The sequence below is a fragment of the Spermophilus citellus genome (assembly GCF_964194105.1).
Source record: "Spermophilus citellus genome assembly, chromosome: 4".
Taxonomy (NCBI): Eukaryota; Metazoa; Chordata; class Mammalia; order Rodentia; family Sciuridae; genus Spermophilus; species Spermophilus citellus.
This window is the reverse complement of record NC_138185.1, coordinates 161,141,714-161,167,959: the sequence shown is the minus strand read 5'-3', so window position 1 is coordinate 161,167,959 and position 26,246 is coordinate 161,141,714. Positions and strand designations below refer to the sequence as shown.

The 26,246-nt window shown below is 44.7% G+C and overlaps 2 long non-coding RNA genes across 2 annotated transcripts in view; one reads left to right on the top strand and one right to left on the bottom strand.

Annotated features, from left to right (window-relative positions):
• LOC308646794 overlaps nucleotides 1-26,246 on the top strand; it is a 588,350-nt gene that overhangs the window by 228,044 nt on the left and 334,060 nt on the right. The window lies entirely within an intron of this gene.
• Nucleotides 20,172-24,082, bottom strand: LOC308647676. Its single transcript, XR_014021682.1, has 3 exons — nucleotides 23,930-24,082; nucleotides 20,907-20,937; nucleotides 20,172-20,386 (listed from the first exon to the last, which is right to left on the bottom strand). It is a non-coding gene; the product is annotated as an uncharacterized lncRNA (long non-coding RNA).

Genomic DNA, 26,246 nt, shown 5'->3' with positions numbered 1-26,246 from the left:
CCCGTAGGCCTGTGGCCTCCCCGCCTCTTTCTGAGACTCCTGCCTTCCCGTTGCCCCCCAAGCTCAGCAATGATAGAAATGCTGGGACCTTCCGCAGGTCTCCAGGGAGGATGGGCCCACCCTTCGCAGAGAGGCACAATCATTAGTGTCATCTCATTAAACTGGAAACTTCTGCTGACTCAGGCTGGCGCTTGAAAGGCGGCTGCCGCAGCCTCCCCTGGGGCTCCATGTGGTGGGATGGAAACCTGGAGATGGACAGGATAGGAGGGGACCCACTTCTGCTGGGCTCTGGGCCGCAGGCCACAAGGGTACCGAGATGGGGGCGTTATCTGAGAAAACCAAGTACAGGATTTAAACAAGGTAGAAGTCATTTCTCTCACACCCTCCAGTCTGAGGCCAGGATGGAGGCCCCACAGCCTCCTCTTGTCACGCTGCCCAACTGTCCCTAGGCCACCTCCCTCACCCCGTGGTCAAGGAGAGACTCCCAGCAGGCCCACACCCAGCCAGGGGGAGGACGGAAGGGACAGAGCAGAGCTGACCCTGTGCGCTGCCACTGCTCAGCACCGCCCAGCCACTCCTGTGGCCACAACTTAATCCTGTGACCCTTCAAGAAAGCTTGCAGAACACTGTCCCCGTTAGGGGTGGCCATGTGCCTGGCTAAAACTCAGGAGCTCTGGAAAGGAGAAAAGAGACACAGGCACCACCAACGGTCTCTATCACAGTGACCAGGACAGAGCCCCAGCACAGGGACACCCAGCATGCAGACTCGCAAATCACAACAAGAGCAAGTTCAGTTTGCCAAGGAATGTTATGAAGAGCTCTAGAGGAGAAGTGCCGTTCCTTCCCTCAGTGGGCTTCCAGTCGTCGGGGGGCAGGGGCGTGGCTGAAGGCCCTGGGTGCCATAAAGGACGTGTTTGTTCATCTTACCCCTGCCTCCTGCGAGACAATACACCAGCTCTCGTGACACAGGATCAGACAGCTGGCAAGACAGACACCTGGACAGGCAGCCTCAACACAGGTAGTTGGTCCAGGGACCCTACCCAGCCCGGAGCTCTCAGCAGGCCAGAGAGCTGCCTGATGCTCTGGACCAGGTCAGACCCCAGGTCCCGGCACAGCTGGGCGCAGCTCCTGTGTAACTGGGACTGAATTTCTCAAAAGCCCAGCTGAGAGGATCGGAGCTGGATTTTAAAAAGTGATTTTTTTTTTTTTTTTAAGAATACAGAAATGGGAGATTCCTTGTACCTGGGGCTACACCCGGAACTTCTCTCCACATCAATTAAGCTTCAGGAAACTGGGTTCAGGAGGCAGAATGTGGGAAGGTTCCCAGGAGGAGGAGCTGGGGGGAGGTGCCCAGAGGATGAACAGGGGGTCCTCTCCTCCCACGCTCCCCCACCATCATTCCCCTCAGCCAGGATTCTGATGGCTATTGGAGGGTGGTGAGGTCAGGGCTGTGGACTCGGCACCTGGGGGAGCCACAGCCTCCAGATAATTTGTTTTGAGTTTCATTATCTCCATGGCCAAAAATGTTCTTTGTCCAATCACAGTCACTATTACTTGAATTAAAAATCCATTTTCTCTTATTTGGGCTTCAAAGTGCTAGGACAATGGCTTATGCCCCTAAATTGTGAGAAAATGCTTTCTAAGTTGTTAAGACTCCCAAAAATATCAAGTACTGTTCTTTATATTATAGCTAAGTTCATGTTGTAAGTGGCAGGGGTAGAATCTAAATTTTATTGAATCACCTAATCTGTTCCAGGAGCTATGCTAAGCACCTTATAATACTGCCTTCCAGTAAACCTACCATAGCTCTCTGCCAGGTACACATTATTTTACACTTTTTTTACATGGGAAACTGAAGCACAGAGAGGTCAAGTGACTTGTCCATGGTCACACAGCTAGTTTGTCACAGAGCCAGGACTAGAACCTAAGTCTGTGAGATTTTTTCCAATTTTTCATAATCCTAGAAGATTATATTTGGGTCATTCATAACCTTTGCTTCTTAGGTTAAACAACTCCCATTCTATTTTTTTTTCCCAATTCTTTTCTTATGGGCATTTCGTCTTATGAAATATGTGACACGTTTTAGAAAATCAGGAACTATTCTTGGTGGGTACAAACAAGTGGAGTTGTCTTAGGAGCTTAACATATTGTTATCTCTGAGAAGAGTTTATGTAAATCTTAAAATTTCACTTCTACTGGGGTCCGATGGCAATTATGGCCAATTTAAGCCTGTGGAGTCACACACGAGGCACTTAAAACAAGAGGAAAGACACAAAAGGTCTGCATGAAATTTACAGTATTTTGATAGAGAATTGATTAATGTCTTAAAATGATATTAACAGAGTGACATGAGGACAGTAGGAATGGTGGCAGGGAAGAAAAAAGTAACGTATTTCTCCATCACTCTGTTCATCCATCTAGATATTAGATTATTCCTATGTTCAGGAACAGTTTTCTGCACATCAGGAGGCTGTGTGTGTGTGTGTGTGTGTGTGTGTGTGTACGCACATGTGTGCACATTGTGTTTGGAGCAAGGAGAATTATTACACATATTTGCTCTACATGGTTAAACTTGCCCTCTTCTCAACCTGCCTATGCCAACTTTAACTTGTGCTTTTTATTTGTCTAATCACGAGAAGAAAAATCGCAGCTGTGTCCTACCATATCGACGGCCCTTGCCCCATGTGCAAGGCCATCAAAAAAAAGGAAAGGCCAAGAAACCCTCACAGACAAGAGACACCTGAGACGTGGTCACTGAATGTAACATGGTGCCCAGGACAGATCCTGGAATGGAGAAAGGACATTAGGAAAAACTAAGGCCGTGTGAGTTAATAATGTTTTTAAAAGTCAGTCACCAGTTCCAGTTGGGTGATAATGTCCTGCATCAGGGATGGAGGCCCTGGGGGTTGAAGAGACAGAGAGACACTAAGGTCACCAATGCACATGAACCCAGGAGGGGACCTTGGCCCTGCTCGACTTGCAGCTGGAACCTCAGGTGTGGGTCCATCGTCTCTCTGAGGAGCGTAGCCTGAGCCCTCTGACCTGTGAGTCTCGGGTTCCAAACCAGACCAGGGTCAAGCACAGGATCCAAACTCATCTCAGGCTGCTTGTTTGAAGCCATTTAAGACCAACCCTGCACCTCTCATCCCCTCTTTCCAAATGGTCGTTTATTTTATTTGGCAAGATTTAAAAACAATCCCCATCATCATTAAACTCTCCCCTTAATTAGCAGAGGGGGAAATGCCATTATTGGGAGCAACCTCTCTGCAGCACACTTCTCTCTGTTTGGCAAATTAAAAGCATTTGGATGAAACTCTTCCATGGTCCCAATCAATAGCTCAAGCCATAATTATTCAGCAGTGCTTGCAGTTTTTGATGATGACAGCCGGCTGGGTGTGCTGATCTGTAATTGTTTCATATGCTTCTGCGGCTTGTCTCTTCCCAGGATTGGGGTCTGCAGCAGACTGAGCAATAGCATCTTTGGGGTCGCTGGGGAATGCACTCGCTATTATCTAAACCCTCCCAGTGCTCCCCAGTTTTCCAGGAGAGACAATCAACCATAGTTCCATGGGGCTGGTCTGCATTTTCCTGCTCAGCCACCTGAGGCAGAGCTGAGCAGCAATTTGGGGAAGTAGCAAGAAAACAGCAAATGCCCACTTTAGAGGATAATTGTGTAATAGCAGCTGTAGATGGTATATAATGGTTACGTGCCAAGGAGCAGTAAACAATCCATCTTTCTGCTCAGAATTCACCGATTCCGGCATTACTGATCATTTGGGTGGGGCATGAAGTGTTGAAGTTTATCTTTTTCTCAAGCAGCTCTTTTCCTAAAGGATGGTACAACTCCATGTTGTACACAAAACTCCAAGGGAGGATGTTCAAGGTATTTCAGAGGATTAAATTTTCCCAGATACACACCAACAGCCAATATGTCCCCTCCAAATCCTTCCAGAGGTTGACAGTCGGGACACCAAACTCCAGCCCTGCCTCTTAATTCCCCGAGACAGAAACACTTATTTAGCTTTCTTTCTTTGTCAGATTCACTTGGTTTTGTTAGTCTATAAAATAGAAATATGGCCATTCAACTTCATAGGATGCTGTAAGAATAAATAAGAGGTTCAATGGTGACTTTTAAAAATAAAAATTAGTATGTCCATTCATTATTTCAAATATTAAACATTAAATTAAAGAGTGTATTTTATTATTTTCCTTTTTGTTTTGTTTTGTTTTTGGTACTGGGGATTGAACCCAGTACCAAAAACAGAACACTGAGCCACATCCCTGGCCTTTTAAAAACATATTTTATTGGGACTGGGGTTGTGGCTCAGTGGTAGAGCACTTGCCTTACAAATGTGAGGCTCTGGGTTCAATCCTCAGCACCACATATAAATAAATAAATAAACAAATAAAATAAAGGTGTTGTGTCCACCTACAACTAAAAACTATTTCAAATATATATATATAAAATTCAGAGACAGGGTCTCACTGAGTTGCTTAGGGCCTCACTAAATTGCTGAGGCTGGCTTTGAACTTGAGATCCTCCTGCCTCAGCCTCCCGAGCTGCTGGAATTACGGAGGGGCGGGGAGGGGGGTTGCCACCCACTGCACCTGGTTAAGAGGGTATTTTAAATGTCTGTGGTCAATTACTTTCTGGTTTTATTCTTTATTTTTATTCTGTTTTGCCCATTTAGGCTGACTCCTCATGATATTGAATGTACCCAGACTAATTCTTTTAAGACTTACTGATACAGACTAGTCTGGCTACCTGCTCATTCGGGAACAGTGAGACCTGGAGAGACAGTCTTTTCCTTGAAAGGGAAGGTGCCATCCCTGGTTCCAGCTTGAGCTCAGGGACCTGCACCAACTTCACTGAACATGAAGTCTGGCCAGAGGCTGCTCTAGACCCAGGCATGGAGGCTCTTCTAGAGCATCCCAGGAGGGAGATCACGAACTCATGGCTAAGGGTCCTGAGGAGCCAGTCGTTTTTCTGTAGGGGAACATATCCTGGCAGACTGAGCAGGGCGCTGGGTCCCCCGACCCATGACATCTCCTCATGCAGTCTTTTTGAAAGCATCTGGGGTTCTTCTGGTCATCAACACCTTCACCTAGTTTTTAATAAATGCCCACATACAAGTGTTCCTGTAAAAAGCCACTGCCCGGGGCCTGAGCTGTTTGTCCTCCTAGGTGACCTCACTGAACTGGACCTGAGCCCCCTGCCGTGCTGCACGCTGAGCATGCGTACACCTCCACATCAATTTTTGGTTTCCTCAGGAACCAAACCACCTTAGAGGATTATATCAAATGCACACCAGCACCCACGCCAAGCCAAGCGACCTACCCCAACTCTGCAGATCATTCATAATCATCATTATTCTGTCTTTTCTCACATTCAACCGCCATCCACCACTACGCATCCAGCACATTTTTAAAACTTCAGTAAAAGCAATATCGCATATATCCTCTGAGCTACTCTCTCCTATGGTACAGGAGAAATTAAAGCAAACCAGTCCAAAATCCCTGGAAACACAGAGTGGATTGGAAATAAGTGTCTCTTTAAGTGAAAGAGAACATGAAAACTGATGGCTCCAATCTGAGTGTGAGCCTTACTTTATTCTGGAAGAATTATTAGAAAGAAAGGGACATATATTTCTGTTGACACTGTGTATTAAGTGGACTTTCTCAACCCTATTTGTCTGTATTAAATAAATATGCTCGGTTTCCAAGCATGCCCTGTACTTCTTCTGGTTTTAAATCAAAGGGATTAAGACTCGTAATTAAGACGCCAGAGGAAGGCCTGATCAGTTTTGCCAGAGCAAATTAGTTCAGAGGCTCGGAGCTGCTCCTTTCTGTTTGCTGGTATGGGAGGTTTGTTTGATTTAACATGATTGAGGAAATGAAATATCCCTAAGACAAAGAACCAATATTGTACTTCTGGAGGGTGGCTGAAGGGAAATTGGAAACTAATGCACATTAACAGCCGATCCAAAATGCACAGAAGGAAAAATGCTATTTAGAAAGAAAGTGATGCGACTAGGGGCTGGTCCTTGGCAATCGATTGCACCGTCTTCTCCCTTTGTTTAATTTTTAAGGAACATACATGGACTGGAATCTCAGTTTCCACCTGAGGTCTGTGAGCTTGGGACCTTGTCCTGTTTCGTATGAATTATCTTGTTAATATTCACCCCATTTCTGCGGGATGGATATTCCGAGGACCCCTATTTCGGAGGTAAGGAACCTACCGGTCCCAACACAGGGGCTGCCCTTAGGCCCAGTCTTCAGCAAGATGCTTGGCTACGGTTTCTTTTTTTTCTGTGGCTCCTCCTGTTAGTGAGGAAGAGGGGAAGAAGATCCTGCTGCAGGACAAGACAGACCTGTCAGGGTTGTTTGGTTTTATCCCCATTCAGTGGACCTGCGAGGGCTGTGCCGCTTCTCCAACAGCAGTGAAAACCTGGGCAGGCCGCACAGATGACCCGCGGGTCACCAGCGGCAGTGGGACAGCGGGCACAGCCTGAAAGGCTTCCTCTCCTCACAGGGCGGGTGGGTCTTGGATGCCAGAGCTTCTATCAGCTTGTCCCTCTCGGCTGGGGGAACACGATCAGTGCTTACTTGTTCAATTCCTTGGAGGCATTTTTACAACTTTCATGTTCAACAAATCCAGCTGTTTGGTTTTCTTTTCTTTTTTTTTTTTTTTAATTTTTATTCCAGTTGTTTTCTATCTTGTGTTGTTTGTGGGGAACTGGGTGATGGGGCTCCCCGCGTGCTTGTGGTATTTAGTCGCCAGCTCTGGGATTGTTTCTAATGCCTAAGGGTGGATCTCATTTTATATCTGAGATGGCAAGTCAGACTTCAAGAAGGAAGAGAATGCAAGATGGATTGTTTTAATTTTGTCAAGTTAGACAGATTGTTATGCAGAGCAAACCCAAACCACCCTTTTCCCACTGCCCAGGACTTCTGTGACTGATGAGATGAAAATGAGGCACACACACAAACACATTCACTTAACTGTATCAGTATGTGTGTGTTCATATGGCAGAAGAGACACTGTGATATGTCTGCATGATGCACATGTCGGGGGAGGGGCTTAATGACATGAGACACTGGGTGCTTGAGCTGTTTTTCTATGGGTAACCATCAATGGGCTAGAAATGTGTGCTACTTATGTATGGATAAAGTGGTTTCAAAAAATCATTTCCTAACTGCGGGATCTAGGAGTCCTGGAGGAAGATTCAGACAGGATTGATTATTGCCTTTTCAGCTGGTTATCTCATAGAAGTTCTGATTTCTTTGATCACCAGGTGACTTCTGGCAATGTGTCAGGCCAAGGCTAAAGTCTTCTAGAAGTGCATTATTTTAAGGGTACCCAAGATCTTCTTTAATCAGGCCCAGAAGTGACTGTGTGAAGGAAGATACTTGTTATACTCACAGATCCCCAGAAACAGGAGGCAAAGCACACCATGCTGGTCGGGGGAAGGGTGTTGGGGGTCCTCAGAGAGAGAGTCCAGAGACAGAGAGGGCAGGGGGAAACATGGGTCAGGGCTTCTAGTGCAGCTTCTGGGGAAGGAACAGGCCAGGCAAGGTAAACAAGTTAGGATGACCTAATTCGAATAAACCTCTGCACATCCCTAGTTATCTGGTCCCTGGGCGGGAGGCTAGTGGTCCTGAATGTGAAGGACCAAGAGGAGACCCAGGCAGAGGTTTGGGTGTGGACTCTGGTTTGGTCGATTTGACATGAAGGATGCACTCACCTCAGGGGTTGTTCACTGTGTCCAGGAGTCAGCCAGCTCTGGGAGGGGTGTCCCTACACGGTCAACAAGGCTTTAGACTTCAAAGCATTGAAATCCATACAATAAAAAAACATGGTAAATGCACACGTGCAAGTTTCACATCCTGTGGTTCTCAAAGACAGAGGAAGGATGTGAGGGGTATGGATCTCATACATACTGGGAAACCTCAGTACTGACTCTTCAGTGTCAGAGTTCAGGGGAAAGTACTGTTTTGTCTTGTTCAAGTATTTGCTGGTTTTGTGAGCTACAGTGTGGTAGTGTTTAGTATGGTCACACACTGTGCGGCCATCACCACCTGCTAATTCCTGAGTGTTTCCAGCAGGGGGCATGGCTTGGGGCTCCAGCAGGTGTTCAGCAGGCACAGTGGGGAGGGAAGCGCGCCCTGCTCTGAGTTCTCCAGATGTACAGAACAGCAGTGCTCAGGCTGTGCCTACCCCGAGTTGCTCCATTTTATAAAGCAGTAGTTTGCATAAGTTGGATTCCATCTTGAATCCAATGCCAAGGTAGAATGACTCCACACCTTGTTTGTACAAGGAAACAACCGCCATCTGCCCAGCATGACCATAAGGTACAAATGGATAAATAACTTATTGGTGCCAACTTTCCAAACTAAATCAAGGACATCCTGAATCATATCAGGAACACCCGACACAGGAGCTTATCAACCTCACTTAGGACCCATAAAAGGAGGAACCTGGACACCATGACATCCTGACCTGGTCACCTAGCCACTCATCATGAGCCTCCATTTCCTGTCCCTTCAGGCCTCAGCACAGCATGGTTTCTCCTGCACAGGCCACTCCAAGCTGACACCTCAGGAGGATACTTCAAGCTGACACTCTGAAACTGCCATCTGTCCAGACCCTCTGAGGACCCTGCAGAGCTGGTTCATTAAAACCCTCATCTGACCACCCACAGTCACTCACTGAGTTTTCGCATCCATCTTTCTTGGCATGGGATTCTATAACCCTTCAATTCGCCTGACCCTTTCTTCATCTTTTGGTGACCTACATACATCACTGTGTGAAGTCCGGTATGTAACTTGAGTGTTACAGATATTAGAGAATGAGATTGGAAGGAAAGAACTTGTGGATGCCTGACTTATCCCTCAGGTGACCAGGAGAACTTGGTGAACAGCTAGTGCTGGAAGCTTTGGAGCTGGTGAGTTTATTGTAATGCAATAAATTCTGACATTGTGGAAAGACACAACATGTTTGGTCTTTGTTAATGGCATAACTTACTCATGACAAGGCCCTGGGTCTGATCCGTAGTGAAAGGAAGGAACGAAGGAAGAAATCCAAGAAGAAATTCCATACCCACCATCGGTCACTCCCCTTTCTCCCTACCTTTCCCCCACCACCAAAAACTAACCTAAATTCTGCCTCTGAATTTGCCTACATTGGAAGTTTCATGTACATGGAATCATACAGTGTGTGACCTTTGTGTCCGGCTTCTTTCACTTAGCACGATGTCCTCACAGTCCATTCATGCTATGGCATGTATCAATATGTCTTTCCTTTTACCACTGAATAATATTCCATTGTATGGATACACCATGTTTGATTTGTCCATTCATTAGTTGATAGATAATTGATTTGTTTCCACATTTTGACTATTACGAATAATACTGTTATGAACATTCATGTTACAACTTTTGTATGGAGTTTTCATTTCTCTTGGATGCATATTAGAGTGGAATTTCTGGGACACATAATAATTCTTCATTTGCTTTTTGAAGGATTCGCAACCTGTTTTCTAAAGTGGCTGTGCCAGCTATGAATAAAGCTCCCCATTTCTGCATGTCCTAACAGACATTTGTTATCATCTTCCTTTTTGATAACAGTCACCCTAGTGGGAGTAAAGTGTATTTAAATATTTAAATAAATAAATGTTTAATAAAGTGGTATTATAAATTTTATTATAGATTTGCATTTTCTAACTAATGAAATTGACCATCTTTTCATGTGTGGAAGCTCTATTTTTTTGTTCTTTTTCCTTACAAAAAAGGTTGATAACTGAAGAAAAATAAAAATAAACAAACCAAAAAGAGGCAAATATATTAGTCCATTTTCCTTTGTTATAGCAAAATGCCTGAGGGTTAGTACTGTCATGCTGGAATTCGGGACCCCCAAAAGATCATCAGAGACCAAGATCCATGTAAACAGCAAAGAGGTGTTTATTGCCACCTAGCTCGGTCCTCTGCGCACACACAGCAACTGGTGACACTGAGAGACCCCGAGCCCAGGGTTTCCAGCAGTTTTATACATTCTTTGGAGAAGGCAGGGACCCCCACATACATCATAGCATCTCTTAGCAAATCATCACACACCGTGGGAAAATCAAATAACAACTCTAAAATAGGATTAGCACATTCACTGGTGGGAACAAGTTGGGGAGGGGTGATTGGTTACTACAAGAGGGGTATTCATTTGACCTGATTGGTTTAAGCCAAGAGGGGTGTACGTGCTGAACTACATGGTTTCCCAACATGTTATCAACCACCATAAACTACTGGGAGGGTCATCTGGCATCCCAGGTATTTTCCTGTCTCATGCTGATTGGTGGCTGCTAGGGGGTTGCTATGGATCCCCACCTAGCCTGACTGAGTCAGGGACACCTGGTGCAGCAGATCTCTCCTGTTATTCCCAACTTAGCAGGGTGGGAATGTGCCTAGGAGTGCTCTGTGGGTCTTTCCAAGGACAAAGGTCATGTCCCTTCCTTGGACAGGCTTTGTTCTGAGATAGAGGCTGGTTTTTCAGTACTTTATAAAGAAAAGAGGTCTATTTAGCTCACAGTTTTGGAGGCTGAAAGCCCAAACTACACAGTAAAGGATCTATTGAGGGCCTCCTCGTGGCAAATGGCATCACAGGTGGAATGTGTGTGAGGAAAGATCCCATGATGAGATAGGAACTAAGAGTGCAAGGGGTCAGGCTTCCTTTTGCATAATGACTCACTCACAGGAGAACCAATTCTGGGTCTCAGGAGAAGTGTATCAATTCTTTCTGCGGGCAGGGCCCTCAATGACCCAATCACTTCCCACTGAGCTTCATCTCTTAATGGTCCATCACTTGCAAATACTTCCACATGAAAGACCAAGCTCCCAACACATGAACACTTGGGGCACACACTCAAATCATAGCCTAACCATGGTAGCAATAAAGACTATTCTAATTCTAGAACCCCAAAGCAATTGCTAATAAAAACTCCACATATATTCTTTTCAGATATTTTCCTAAGAATATAAAAGACATGTAGTATGTACTCTTCTTTTACTTCCCTTTTCTCATTTGAGAACATCTTCGATATCCGTATACAAATATACAGATATATAATTATCTATTGATTTTTATGTAGAAAAACATATTTTCTACAAAATAATTTTATATGGCTTCATACTATTCCTCTGAATGCATTTATGGGATTTATTTGCATTGTTTTAAAGGCTTTCCAGTCTTTCAATTTTTGTGCTAAAATAATTCGACAGACTTAACTACATCCCTGTAACTGAGTCTTTGTACAAATGCAACTAGTTCCTTAATATAAATTGCCAGAGTGGGATTTCTGCATACAGCAGTATGCAAAATCTTAAGTCTTTGACGTGTGCAATAATAATGCCAATGTCTTGTTCTCATCAGTTGCCAAATAACGTTCTTTGTTGAGTCTCACTACTTCAAACTTGAGGCTGAGGACGTGGCTAGCTAACTCCATTGGTCAGAGAACAGAAATAACACAGCCAAGGCTACGGGTTTGCTTTCTGTCTGATAAGCCCTGAGTACTCCTCTGCAGCCAATTTATAAATGTCCATCACGGGACATGAAGTCAACAGAAGGCGGGAATTAGCCCTATCTGCACGTTTCCTTCAGTTCTCACGCCAGCACTGCTTCCTCTGGGAGGTCTCTCCTGGCCCATGGCTGAGCCAGGTTGGGAGTCTGTCTGGCTGGTGACCAGCCAAAAGCTCAGCAAGAAAAGGTGCAGAACTTGCTCAATCCTGTGTCTCTTGCATAGCACCATAAAAATATGTTTGCTGAAAATTTGACTTTTTAAAAAAGTGAATTAAGATGATTGGAAGAAAGAATCCAAAGTCCTGGCGGTGTTAGTCTGAACATAAAGGGAAGCACAGCTGCCAGCAATGACGGCCAGCAGAGACAACCTAATGACCAAACACGCTCCTGCCTTGCTGGGAAGGAAGTGGGGAGCTAACACAATAGAGGGCGCACTGTCCTTTGCATATGTTATTTCATGTAATCCTTGTCCTAATAATACCTACAGAGTAGGTCTTGTTGTCTTCATTTTAGATGAGAAAACAGAGAGTCATATTTTATTCCTTACCCACCATCTCACACCCATAAAAAAGGAGAGTTGGTACCCCACACTGTATCTGTCTGCTAGCAAGGTACCTCCTGCTTTGCTACATGATCACATTCCATTTATTCCAGGAAGATGAGAAAGAAGCAAATCCAACCATGTATAAGACTGTAAGTCCTTTTATATGACTCTGAGTGTGACCGACGTTGTCCTGAAATGACATTATGTTTAATGACATTATGTTTCTTTATACTACTATGGAGATGCAAAACTGGCCTGATTGGTCTTGAAAGGCTTTGCCCTTGGGGGCTAATTGTGCTTGTGCTCCTGTCAAAGGAGCACTTATTTAGGACACAGGTCCTGGTGACTCCCAAGTGTTGGTGGCATAAGTAATGTGCAGACAGCCAGGCCATATATCTAGCAGCTAATTCTGAGAGCCGAGCTCCCCTTCATGCAGATTTGTGACTCTCCTGGGCCCTCAAGGCACATTTAAACAATGAGAGAGATTGACCACTCAGCAAAGACATTTTTAATGTCACCACCATAGCATTGACTTTTCTATTTCAAACACTCTGCTGGCATGATTCTATGCAGGGCCACCAAGAATACCAGAATATTCTTCCTCACACTTCAAAGGTGTCTGCCAGGGGAAGTCACTCTAAAGAACTTTCCAAGTCCTGCCTAATGGCAAGACCATTAAGTAGGTCTGAGCTTAGTTGAACCAGACCATCTGGCCCATTCTGAAATCCCAGTAGGGGGATCTTCCCCCACTTTAATGGAAACAAATGCTTCCTGACTAACCACAGTGCAAAGAGTGAACTTGGCCAAGATACTGGCAGATCTGAGGTAGACCATGACCTCCTAGAAGATTAGGAGGCCGGACAGACTTTCTCTTTGAGTTCCAAGGTCAAATTACTGGGTTTTTTGTTTTGTTTTAACTTTTTGAGGTGTGTACATGAAAATTCTTCACTGACAGATTTTCAGCCAGCTCCTAGGGTTGGAGATAGTGCTTGCTGAGACGCACTACCGGCTCTGGCCAGACGCTCCTAAATCTGATCTGAGTCCTGAATTTGCATATAGCTGGGTGGACAGAGAAAGTCACAGAGATTTGACAAATATTTTTCTCTAATATTATTAGTGCTTAATAATTTTGGCAACTTTAGAATCCTAAACTACTTGGTCCCTTCCTTAAGAGCACAAAGGAAAAAGCAGAGAAGCCAAATTGAGAAGCTTAAGAAATGGATTTCTAATGGTTTCTAATGGATTGATTTTCTGTTGCCTCTAGTCCATTTGATAGAACACATTTCTATGAGCCATTACTCACAAGCACTCATAGATAACAATTATAGTAAAAACAACATAAATTTTGCTGATATAGGCAAGGAATAGCTCCCCAGCCGTTTTTAGTAAGTTGATGAAAAAGTAGAAGCAGATGATGAACTCTTTAGGGCACTTGTAATTATGAAAAGAGAAATTATTCTTATTTGTCATTAAGATGTAGAGATACATGGGTAGCCCTGTCTTGGCTCAGTGGTCTCCAAACTTTCTCAATTATTTATCCCAGCTGTAGAATTTTTTTAAGCACACATTCCCCAAGAATTTATACATGTTTGCATGTCTTACCATACTTTTCTATTATGCGCATTTTAAAGTGTAGCCAAGAAATTGGAATTAACATGGAATCAGATGAAAATCAATAGAAATGATATGATAATATTTTCTTACTTCATCTCAAAGGATCATCTAAGTTCACCCCATTTGGAGACCACCATTTCAAATTTCATGGATCCTGTACTGATCTCCTCAGACTGTCACAACAAGCTATCAGAAACGGGGTGGCTTAATCAATAGAAATCTATTTTCTTATAGTTCTGGAGGCTGGAAGTCCAAGATCAAGGTACTGGCAGGGGTGGTCTCTCCTGAGGCCTCACTCTGGGTTGCTGATGGTTGTGCTCTGGCTGCCTCTTCACCTGGTGGCCCCTCTGTGCACATCCACCACGGGGTCACTCCCTGGGCCCAAATTTTGTCTTCTTATAAGGTCACCAATTAAAATGGATGTGGGTCACACTAAGAGCCTCATTTTAATTTAATTACCTCTTTATAGGCCCACTCTCCAAATACAGTCACATTCTGAAGAACTGGGGGTTAGGAATTCAACAGAGATTTTGGAGAGTCACAATTCAGCTCATAGTTCAATGGCCCCCATGGGGAAAGGGAGAGGCTGATGTCTAATCTTGGGCCACGGAAAGGTGTATTAGAGGGCTGTCCCCAACCTCCCAGCTGACCACATGCACTGCAACCTCTGGGAGTAATGTTACCCTGGGATAACAGAGAACTGCCTGTCCCTGAAGCCAGAGTGGATTCTTCCAATATCCAGTAATGCCAGACCCCTGGCCGACTTCCCAGAAATGACATTTCCCAAGCTCACATAGGAGATATGCAAAGGAAACCTCCAAGAGTCTTGGCCAATGCAGGACTGTCCTCAGTCTCTCTCGGCTGTGGAAGCACCAGCCAGGGCACTACAGGGTCCAGTGATGAGTCTAGTCCACAAAACTTCCAGTATGGTGCTGATCCAGGGGCCGTGTGCAGGGCTAGTCCTTGGCAACACTTTCGGTGAGTGTCTTTGGTGCACTCTTTTTCTTCTTTGAATGTCCTCTACCTTTAGATTTTCAAGGCTGTTGCTTTTGCTAAGGGGCCTCCCTCCCTAACTCATGTCCCCAGGTAACTCCTATTTTTCAAGAGGCTCAAGTGGAGAGAACGGACAAAACCAATCCAAAGGGATTAATCTCTAATGTTGGAATTTCAGACCCTGAAATTCTAGGTTATGGAATTATTTGGAAAGGAGCAGAAATTTTTCTGCCTTCCAAATAACCCCATAGTGAGAGATACTAATTCTGGCTACTCCTATCATTAAAAAGCTACTACTTCCTCTGTGGACCTGCTCTTATCTGCTGTTTCCCGAAGGGACTTCAGTGAAAAGGGGTACCATCTGAACCCAGATGGTATTGACTTCAAGCTATCGATTCCCGGCTGGGAGGCAAGTCTGAGTGGTGACCTCCTAAGGTGTAAAGGCAACAGATGAAACAAATACACGGGTTAAGACGAGGGCTCTGGAATTCTGTTCCCTAAGGTGACCCCTGGGTCAGCAGCTTCCTACCTGGTTGGTAACTAACTCTTCATGTTCAATCTCCAGATTTTAAAATAAAGAGAATAATAGTATCTATCTCACAGCTAAACTACTAAGAAGTTTAAAGGAGATAACTCAAGTACTTGGAACAGTGCCCGACTTATAATAAGCATCCAACCAAAGCTGGCCTCTGTCATTTACAAAGGTTTGTCAAGTCAGGAGGCCTGAAATCTGACAACCGTGTAGCAAGCTCGCTCCTCTTCAAATGTGCTGGGGATCTACAGGAAAAAAGAACTCCCAGGTAACATTTTTCTTCCTACAATTAAATATGAATATTCGGGGTCAACATTTCAAAATATAAAATGAAGAACAGAGGAGGTTTTTAAGGCCAAGATGGGGACAGGCTTGAACAGACAAGAGCTTGTTTTGAATCCTCAGTAATATTGCGAGAGGAGGTGAACCTTACCCAGGGACTTCGGCACTGGGAGGTGGTGGTGAGAAGGACAGCAAAAACTGACCAGGACAAGGGGGAGGGGGAAAAAAAGGGGGAGAGAATTGAACAACAGCAGAGGAGGTAGAGAGGGAAGATGGGAGGGGAGGGGAGGGGAGGGGGGATAGTAGGGGATAGGAAAGATAGCAGAATACAACAGTCACTAATATGCCATTATGCAATAATGTGAGTATGTAACAGATGTGATTCTGCAATCTGTGTTTGGGGTAAAAATGGGAGTTCAAAACCCAATTGAGTCTAATGTATGAAAGATGATATATCATGAGCTCTGTAATGTTTTGAATAATCAATAAAAAAAAAAAGAAAAAAAACTGACCAGGAAAACACTTCACCCTTGAAAATCAAAGCCCAAACCAACGGGCCTTAAGCTTTGGGGGACCACAAACCCGTGGAGGGGGGCCATTAGGTAGCTATCAATGCCCTCCCCAGGAAAACTTGACATGTACAGAAAACTCTACATGTCATTGCAGATGAGCATGGGGCCCACCCATGATCCTGGGACATCTGTGGCCCCCCATTAGGGATTTCTCACAGGAGAAAGAAAAGCCTGCAGTGGACAGGGCCTGGTGCCAGGAAAGATCCAGAAGCATAAGCCTGCTGCTGCTCCTCTCAGCCAGGCTAACCAGGCCCCAAGGAGGCCCTGTGGGCGGCTACCCAGCCCCTGCCTCCAAAAGTGGGCCCCACTGTGGCTTATGTAGATGCCTAAACCGATGGTATCTTCCAGGCTCCAAGGACCAGGTGGGCAGTGAGTGTGGACAGACAAGAGGGAACAAGAGGGACAAGGCACAGCAGGTCCCAACAACCATCCCCCTTTGTTGGAGAAACTGTGCCCCTGTGATGTTGGGGTGTGGGGAAGAGCCACCTGAGATGAGGCAGCAGCAGGCATGAGGATCCCTGCCCACTACTGCTGTGCAGATCGGTGGGGTCCCCCCAAAATCATCCTTGCTCCTCCTGCCATCTCTCCATTCTACATTCTGGTTATCTCACAAATCCATCTCCCTCTGTGTCTCGCTACCCACTGATATGACCCTCATCAGCCTCTCTGGCCCTCTTACTTATGCTCCACACTGCAGCCTCAGCGAGTAATCAGAAGGACATAAAACTCCCTGCCTATGGTTTCTGATCTGCTTGATGGCCTACCTGCTCCCTACCCGACCCTCCAGCCTCTTCCCTTGCCCCCACCACCCTGCAGACACCTGTGCTCTGAGCACCCTGTGGCCTCCTCTCCTCAGGTTCTCCAGGGCTCCTGGCCATGCCTGACCCATGCCCAATGTGTGTAGGTTTGTATCTGTATGTAGGTTGGAGTCTGACCAACCTACACACATCCTGCAGGTCGCTGGGGTCCGCACTTGTCGGCTCTTTAAGGAAGTCTTCCCCAGCACCCGCAATATCTCTCACCATTCCCCCAAACTCCAGCCAGAGGAATCACTGTCCCTGCATCCCCCTCAAGGCACACTCTCCCCAATCCAGGCCACCTACTCCTGCCTTACCCGTGATGGTGATGGGCTCAGGTGGTGCTCTTTCCAGGGCTTCACAGCTTCCAGGGACAGGGTGTGCCCCCAACCTGTGAATGTCTCCAGCAGAGGTCTCTCCTTACCTCCTAGGTGGCATGCTCCTTCCAGCAGGCTCCGTGCCTTGCTTACCTGTCTGTGTAGTGGTGGGTTATTGGAGAATGAATGGGTGTGTGTATGGAGAACATTTCAAGTAGTGTGTTATGGTTTGTATGTGAGGTGTCCCCCCAAAGCTCACATGTGAGACAATGCAGGACAGTTCAGAGGAGAAATGACTGGGTTGTGAGAGTCTTAACCCAATCAGTGATTAATCCTCTGATAGAGATTAACTGGTGGGGTGTGGCTGGAGGAGGTGGGAATTGGGGCGGGGCTTTGGGGGCATATATTTGTATCTGGCAGGTGGAGACTCTCTGCCTCCTGATCACCAGGTGAGCCGCTTCCCTCTGCCACCCTCTTCTGCCATGGTGTTCAGCCTCACCGAGAGCCCTGAGGAATGTTCTGGCCTTCTAAGGACTGAGACTTCTGAAACCATGAGCCCTCCAATAAACATTTCCTCCTTTAAAATTGTTCTGATTGGGTCTTTTAGTTCCCGCAGTGAAAAAGCTGACTAAAATATAGTGCCATAGTATGAGCAATGGTTAGTTTATTATTGTAATTGTTATGATCGCCATCATTTCCGTCACTGACAGCCATAGTCTCCTGATACATGATAGTAGTCAATAATTTTTATAAGTGAATGGATGAAAACTCCATGCATCCTTGCAGTCATCTTTGATGCTTTTTAATTTTTTATTTCGATGCCTTTAAAAAAAAAAAAATCACCTTGTGCTCTTTAAAACATGCTAGGGATAAGGATTTGGGACTAGCAAACCCTGAGCTTGAAGTGTAGAAAGATCTGTCCAAAAGTTATACAAAAACCCGCCAGCGGAATCTAGGGACAGATCAGCAGCTCCAGGTCCTTGCCACCTCCCTCCTGCTCTAGGATTTTCCAGGAGAGCTTGCGAGGGGGCCGGGTCCCAGAATTCCTCCTCTCCCACCACAGGGGTGACTACCCTCTGAGTCCTGGCTGTGTTCCTGCTTGAGACTGCTGCAGGGTGGGGGCGGGGCAGCACTTGAGCACATCCAGTCCGATTGAGATTTCATTAACTTACGTTCATTTGTGTCACTTAATTATTGCGGTCTCGGGCCTTCTCTAATAAATGTGTTTTCCTAACCCACAGCCTCTGGGCTATCATTCTAACCATATCTATTATGACTGAATGGCTTCTTGGGAACAGAGCGACCTTCTCTGAATTGCGAGCTAAGCAGGGCATACTAAAGAGCTTCCGGAAGCTGGAGGTGGGCATCCAAGCCCCCAGAGCTCCGGGGACGCGGCCCAGCTGCTTCCCTGTGAGTCAACTGCTGAAGCCCAGGGTCTGGTGGGCTCATGCTGCAGGGCACCACGGTACAGCCCGGGCGTTAGACTGTGACCTTCAGGAAAGGGCGGGGCCCTGTTGGTGGCTTTAAATGTTAAGGCACCTGGGAAAGCTCATCCATCTTGATCTGTTGGGGTCTTCAGGGCAACAGAAGTGCCCAGAGAAGATCAAACAAAAAGCAGCCCCACCCTGGGGGCAATTCCAATCCTGGCTCTTTCTCACCAACATTCAAAGAGCAGCCAGCGCCTATACAGGGGGTTTTATGTCCCTGTGCTCCATGCTTTTGAGTTAAAATTCTTTTTGCTCTTGCCCTCCAAAAGACATCACACTGGGCAGCAGAAGCTGAGTTTTAAAAAACAAGCCATTGTATTTAATTTCGAACTCCACAAACAAATGAGCAGCTGTATCTGTTTTGACAAATACATGCCTTTTGTCTTTACAGACACTCAACAAAAAAATGCACAGTCAATAGAGAACCATATGCTTTTGGGGGACAGATTTACCTTCTTCATTATATTTTTACTTGCCCTGGGAGTAAAATTATTTTGTCTTGCCAGAGCTGACAGCCTTGAGTGGCTGCTGAGAGCAGATCCAAGGGAGTCTGGGGGGAAGGAAGCTGATCTGATAGGAAACATCTGGAGCTGAGGGAGCTCTTTGGGGATTGGCCTCAAAGAGTTGAGAGTTACCAGAGGTTCCAACCCCCTCAGTCTCACAAGAGAGATATCTCAGGCGGCAAAAATGTTCCTGATCGGTTCTCAGGGGGATTCATTGTGGAGAAAGGCGTCTCCCGACTCATACATCCTAATGATGGTTTATCAACAGGGAAAGGGTAATCTGGGATACGGTCTCTGCTTGGCCAGAATGAGATGTCCCTGCCACTTCGTTAGCCAGGGAATCCTGGAGACTGGAAGCTGCAACCTGGATCTTATCAGCTCCATCCAGTGAAACCTTGAGGTTCTAGTCTACATAAGCAACAAACACGGAGCATGGTGGCAGGATTTACAAGCCCTCCCACCCCAGGTGCTGGCAGAAGAGAACGCTGTGAATGTGAGCCAGACTTTGCCATGGCAAGACCAAAGGTCCCCATGGGTAGTCAGACTACAAAGAGGCATTCTATGAGCAAGAGGTGCTGGCCCTGCCTCCAGCCTCAGAACAGCCTCCCTCCTCCCTTATCCAATCTGCTGGATGATTTTAGATCCAACAAATAAAGACACTAGGGAAAATGCTTTCCGTCTGCAAAACTCATTGTAGAAAGCCCTGTACGAAACACAAAGTGGGACTTTATGTGAGTGAGAAATAAACTTCTGTGGTGTTAAGCCATGGATATGTGCCGTTTTGCCTGTTAAAGCAGCTAGCATTACCTCTACTAATACATCTTCATATTTATGAGGTGATAGGATGCAGGTTTTCCTAGGTTATAGTTTCTTCCTCTCTTCCAGTGAGTCATATTTTGAATCAAATCATATTTTGAATCCCATCAAGAATCCACAAAAACACCGTCATAATGAGTAAAAATCAGTTCCCTTGTTTTGAGAAACATACAGGATAGAGAGAAAGTTTACTTCTTCCAAAAGTAAATTTTTGTGTGTTGAGGAAAGGAAGGGAAGCAAAAAGCATCTTGAAAGATTTTTAAGTTTCTCAGTTGGAGAGAGTGAGTTTGTAAGTCCCCTCTTTATGCTGCCCTCCAGCAGTTTTACTTTCCATGGTTTCATTTATCTGCAGTCAACCATAATCTAAAAATATCAAATGGAAATTTTCAGAATTAAACAAGTCATACATTTTAAGTTGTACTTTATCCTAAGTAGCATGATGAAATCCCACTCCATCCCACCTGGCATGTGAATCATCCCCTCATCCAATGTATCCATGCTATATATGCTACCCACCCATCAGTCACTTAGTGCCTCTCAGTTATCAGATTGACTGTCAAGGAATTATGAGAAAGAGAATGAGAAAGAGGCCTTATTCTTGTAACTTTTATTACAATATATTGTTATAATTGTTCTGGTTTATTATTATTATTATTATTACTGATTTGAATCTCTTATTATGCCTAATTTGTAAACTTTATCATAGATAGGTATAAATGTAGGAAAAGATATAGTATGTTTAGGGCTTGGTACTATCTTCTGTGGCTTTAGCCTGGAAATCTTGGAACATATCTCTCAAGGATAAAGAGGTGAGGGGGATTTCTGTATTTGGAAAGCAAGAGTGCTTTTATAAAGAAGAAACTGAGGCAGAGTGAACACTTACTTTTGCTGAGAAATCCATCCAATCAGGGCTGCTGGTTTTTTTTTTAAGAGAGAGAGAGAGAGATTTTTTTTAATATTTATTTTTTTAGTTTTCGGTGGACACAGCATCTTTGTTTGTATGTGGTGCTGAGGATCAAACCCGGGCCGCACACATGCCAGGCCAGCGTGTTACCGCTTGAGCCACATCCCCAGCCCAGAGCTGCTATTTTTGTGACTCCCATTCCACCGACTTCATGAGATTTTGCAAATAAGACTAATGGTCTCCTCATATCAAAGGAAATAAGTACCAGGCTCTCCTCGACTCTGATTCACACAAAGACGGAGCTCACAATGGAATCATCACTTTTCCTACAATTCTTTTTTTAATTTAAATTCCAATTAGATAAGTCCAGAAGAAGGTGAGACATCAGAGGATAGGGCAGAGCTTCATGTCAAGAGACTAACCAGAGACTTTATGAAGAAAACGGGGTGGGAGGAGTACAAAAGGAAGAACAGGAGTCAGGTCGACAGAAAGGATGCTCCCTTCTCTTGCACAGAACATTCCTCTGGATCATGAAGAGGTCCAGGGACTCTGTGCGGGGCACTGGAGGGACGCCAGGTGCCCTCTGCTAGCAGGTCTTCCATCACCATCTCTGGAGTCTGCTAAGGTTTGGAGGAGTTGGAAATGGGGTTTGGGAGGATATATCCCAAGCTGTTAGCTGCTTTGTTTCACAAACTACCCTACAAAAGCTAGGATGTGTCATTAGAGGAGATGTGACCCTCATAGCCAGAGTCACAGCACTCCCAATGACAGTTGAGAAACGATGGAAATGTTCTGTCATTCTGTAGTAGCCAAGAGCCTGGTGTGGCTACTGAATAATTGAAATAGGACAAGTACAACTAACAAATGGAATTTTTAATTTTACTTAATTTTAAATTTACTTAAAATTAAATAGCTACCAGGCCTGGTGGTACACACCTATAATCCCAGCTACTCGAGAAGTAAGGCAGGAGGGTCACAAGTTCATGGCCAGCCTCAGCAGTTTAGGAGGACCCTGTCTTAAAATAAAAAGTGTTTTTAAAAAGTGGCTGGAGCGTCTAACTTGATGTTAGAGAACTTGCCTGGCATGCGTAAGGCCCTGGGTTTGACCCTCAGCATCCCCTCAGACACACAAAAATTACATCGTCACGTATGGTTAGTTTCTACCATAGTGGACATACCAGGTATTAGGGTATGGCAACCCCGGGAGCCCTATGCCCTCTACAGTTCACCAGAAGGAAGGTCAAGCTCATCAATGGGCACTGCAAATACTATTCACAGATCTCATCAGAAACATATTGTTGAAAAATACAGCTTCTGGACCTGCAACTCATGGAGAATTCCCCAGATAACTTCATGCATCCCTGTTTCTGTCTTTGCTTCATCTTAGATGGTTAAGAAACAGTGGGTTTGGAGAAGTATCCAAACATAGATCTTGAACCCTTCAGGTTAGTACAGGAATAAACATTGTTCAATCTTTACCAGCAACCTTATAACATAGTTATTATCCCCATTTTTCCAAATGAGTAAACTGAGATTCAGAGAGTTTTTAAAGTTTGCCAGAAACATCCAGCTTGTACCTGATTTCATTATATTCTCTTTTTTTACTTCATTTATATTCTTAAGCACACACATGAATATCACATAATTCAAGCCACACGTATACTTTTCTCCTACAGCTTCTTGAACCAAAAGTATCTGACCCCTACATAATTTTCTTTCATTTCCCCTTCATCACTCTCTTGATGATGGCAATGTTAAGTAAAAGAAGGGCCTAGAACCACTAAATATCAATGTTTAGGATTTGCATAGCACTTTACAGTTTACAAACATCCTGATATATATTTTATTTAATCTTCCCATCACCCATATGGGAAAATACTATCATCTTCTTTTTATACAAGGGAAATGAAAGCTGAGAGGGGCTAAGTGCCTTCTCCCACCCCTACCTCCCGCCACCCATGCCACCCCAGCTACCAAGACAGAGTTGGAATCAGAGCTCAGACCCAGGCTTGCCACGCAGAGTCCTGGGCTGTGCCTCTCACTCATCCTAGGAGGCAGCAGACAGATGGGGACAGGCAGCCTTAACCTTTATGTGCCTCAGACTCTATACGCTCACAGAATGTTTTTAAATACACAAAGTCAAATATATAAGATTTCAAAGAAAACCAATTATATTGAAGTAGAAAAATATTTTTAATAAAATGTGTGATATAGTGCTATACATGTGCTTCTTTATTAACTCAACCAGATCCAGCAGCTGGTCTAATAACTTTTGCAATTCCAAAGCAGTGATCAGAGTGAATGATATTTCAAGGAATGTGCAGCAATAGTAATGTCATATAAAAACATCCTTAATTTCATACAGTGAGAAAGACACACATTCTTCTAATACTACTGTGGTTGGTTGCTCACATTTATAATTGAAGAAAATACTTAATTTCAGTTAAATGCTAGTGAAAATAAAGATTCTGTTTTTCCATCTCAATTCACAGAACCACTCAATTCTTTCCACGGAATCCCTAGGACCAACTACTTAGGACCTGTCAATCTAGAGGCTTCAAAATCCTCAGGGCTGAATCTTATCGCAGTCCCCCCTCCTAGGGAACTAATGTGAAATTTGAGATTGCTGGCTTGACCAGGTAAGGAGAACTGGAAACATCCTGATAGCTATGACGGTCAACCCGGAAGCTCAATATCTAGGGTATCTCACTAAGTGCCCTGGAGTTTTCTATGAACCCCTTGGTAGCGATGATGAGCATCTCAGCCATCCATGTCCTGGCCACAGAGCATTTTCCTGCCCAGAGCTCAGGTGAATAGGCCCAAGTACATCCTCAGAGAGTCAGAGGCTCGTGGTTTCTTCTTTTCATTATAAGCATTCACTTCCACACCTGATTATAAAACCACTTAATTTTGGTAGCTCAGAGAATAATAGGATCATCCCTGTCTTATAGATGGGGGAAAAAAGGAAGCACACAGTGATTGAGGGTCCTAAGGTCACATACCATAACTGCAGAGATGAACACTCAGGCCTCTCAACTTCTAAATCCAAGTCACTGTTTAGCAAGCTGGGCTGAAAGAAGAGTTAGAAGACAGGCACACACCAGAAACCAGGCCAGGTAAATCAGGCCAGCTGGTGTGCGTTTAGTAGGATGTGCTCAAAGTTCCCAGAGTCAACACTTGAATTTTGTTTCCGTGCTTGAAAAAGAGAAAAGAGAGAAAGGTGACCCTGAAGATTTGCCATCTCAAATTTCAAGGATCACATTGCAGATGGCGGTGTGCCCAGACCTCTCAGCAGCTCTTGGCTAAAGGGAGATGTTGGATCTCTAAGCTCCTGCAGATAGATTTATAGTAATTTCTTGATGTACCCAGGCAGAATGGCTGGCTGTTCCAAACCATTCCAGAACTCATGTAGGAGAACAAATAGGGGGAATGGCATTTATACAAACTTACCCTTGAGTAAATCACTGTATTATTTTTCTCAAGTATCATATGATGGTCGAGAAAAATCGCCAAAAGCCTCTTTTTTCTTTTGGTCATTAGTCTTAGCCCATTAACAATATGATAAACAAGGATTTAATTAAAAGCCACTGTCATATTTAAAACTCAAGATACATACTGGGAATAAGCTTATGTAGTTGAAAGGATTGCAGTAACAGAGTAGCAGGGGGGATTCTAAGAGACTTATTAAACTGGAAATTCATTTGCTCCAGTGGACAAACCCCAAATACTTGATTTTAACCTGTCAAGGATCCTTAATTTGCTTTTCTTCTAGTGAGGGACTTAGAGGGTCTTGAATATTTGAAGCAATCTATCACTCCCTGTCCTTTTACATCTCTCTCTGGGCATTTAGCAAAGAGAGTCTAGACCTAAAGTAGGAACGTATAATTTGTGTGTGATATAAATAAAAAACCAAAATGCCTTCTCCAAGCCTGCTACAAATGCCATCAGTGCCACTACTGAAATCGCCTCAGGATTAGACTGAAATAGGAGGTTTTCAGAAAATTCAATGGGAAACATGACTGTCCCTGAGTTTTAATCATAACAGAGGTTAATACCTCACTCCCACAAGAGGTTAAGGGAGGTTGGGGGAAGGAAAACCAAGGACGTGTCCACTTGCCATTCTGCAGAGGGGGGTTTAAGGGCATGGAAATGTTTCTTCCTGGGTGTTGGAATAGAATGGGCACTTATGAGCCTCCCTACTATGACCTCTTCTTGGGTCAGAGGTTTAAGAAAAGGGACTAGAACAAGTAAAAATAGATTTGGTCATGAACCTCCATGTAGAGTTTGAATATGTCAAAACCATGAGGGTGACCACCTTACCCACGGCAGACACCATAAACAGCTCTTGGTTTTCTTGTTTACTAAGCCCAGACCCAGCTTTGGAATGACTTTCAAGAGAGCATGTCAGGCAGAATTCCATTCTGTAGCCCACCAATGTCAAACACTGTGGGCCTTCCCCACCCTCACCCATGAGAGGCATTACTAATAGATTGTGGCATCTTGCCGAAGTCTGGCTGGGCACAATTCAGGAGCCACTTGTCAAAAGAAACGAACTTTATTTTTAGAACAACAGGGCACCACACAGCTCTTCAGGAAAACCCTCAGAGCCCAACTGCCACCACCAGCTTCCCACAAGCCTCTCAACCTCCCCCACTCCTCCTGCTCTTGAGGCTGATTGGCTGGGTTGTGTGGGCAGAGCCAAAAAAGTCCCCCAATGAACAGCTCCACGGTCTGAAAGGGCAGGGAAACAGCCCAATGAGCATCACCGCAGAGGAGCCAATCAGCTGGCAGCTGGAAGTTTGCTGGGGCCCCTTTGGCTGTGGCTCTCAACAGCATCTTGCTCCTTAAACCCAGACATAGCCCTGGACAGCAGCCTCTATCAATCAGAATTGGTTTAAGAGATGGAATACCATTACCATTTTCAGCCTTTGCCCATCTGGTTACATCTTTTTTGATTGTTGTTTTTCTCCTTTTCAGTATCCTACATGGTAAATAGTGAAATACTACCTTAGATCAGTAGACCTCACTATTCAAGAATGATACATGCCTCATATACCAAGAATGGTAGTTACAACAGCCACTCTTTTTACTATGCAGGAAAGCATAGTCAAATGCAGGGAAAGGTCACAGACAATATTCTAGGGATAATATGCATATTAGTCAGCTTTCCATCACTGTGACAAAATGCCTGAGAAAATCAACCTAAAAGGAAAAAATATGTTTATTTTAGTTCTCAGTTTTAGAGGTCTCAGTCCATGGTCAATTGGTCCTGTCACCTTAGGCCTGTGATAAGGCAGAAACTCGTGGCAGGGAGCATGT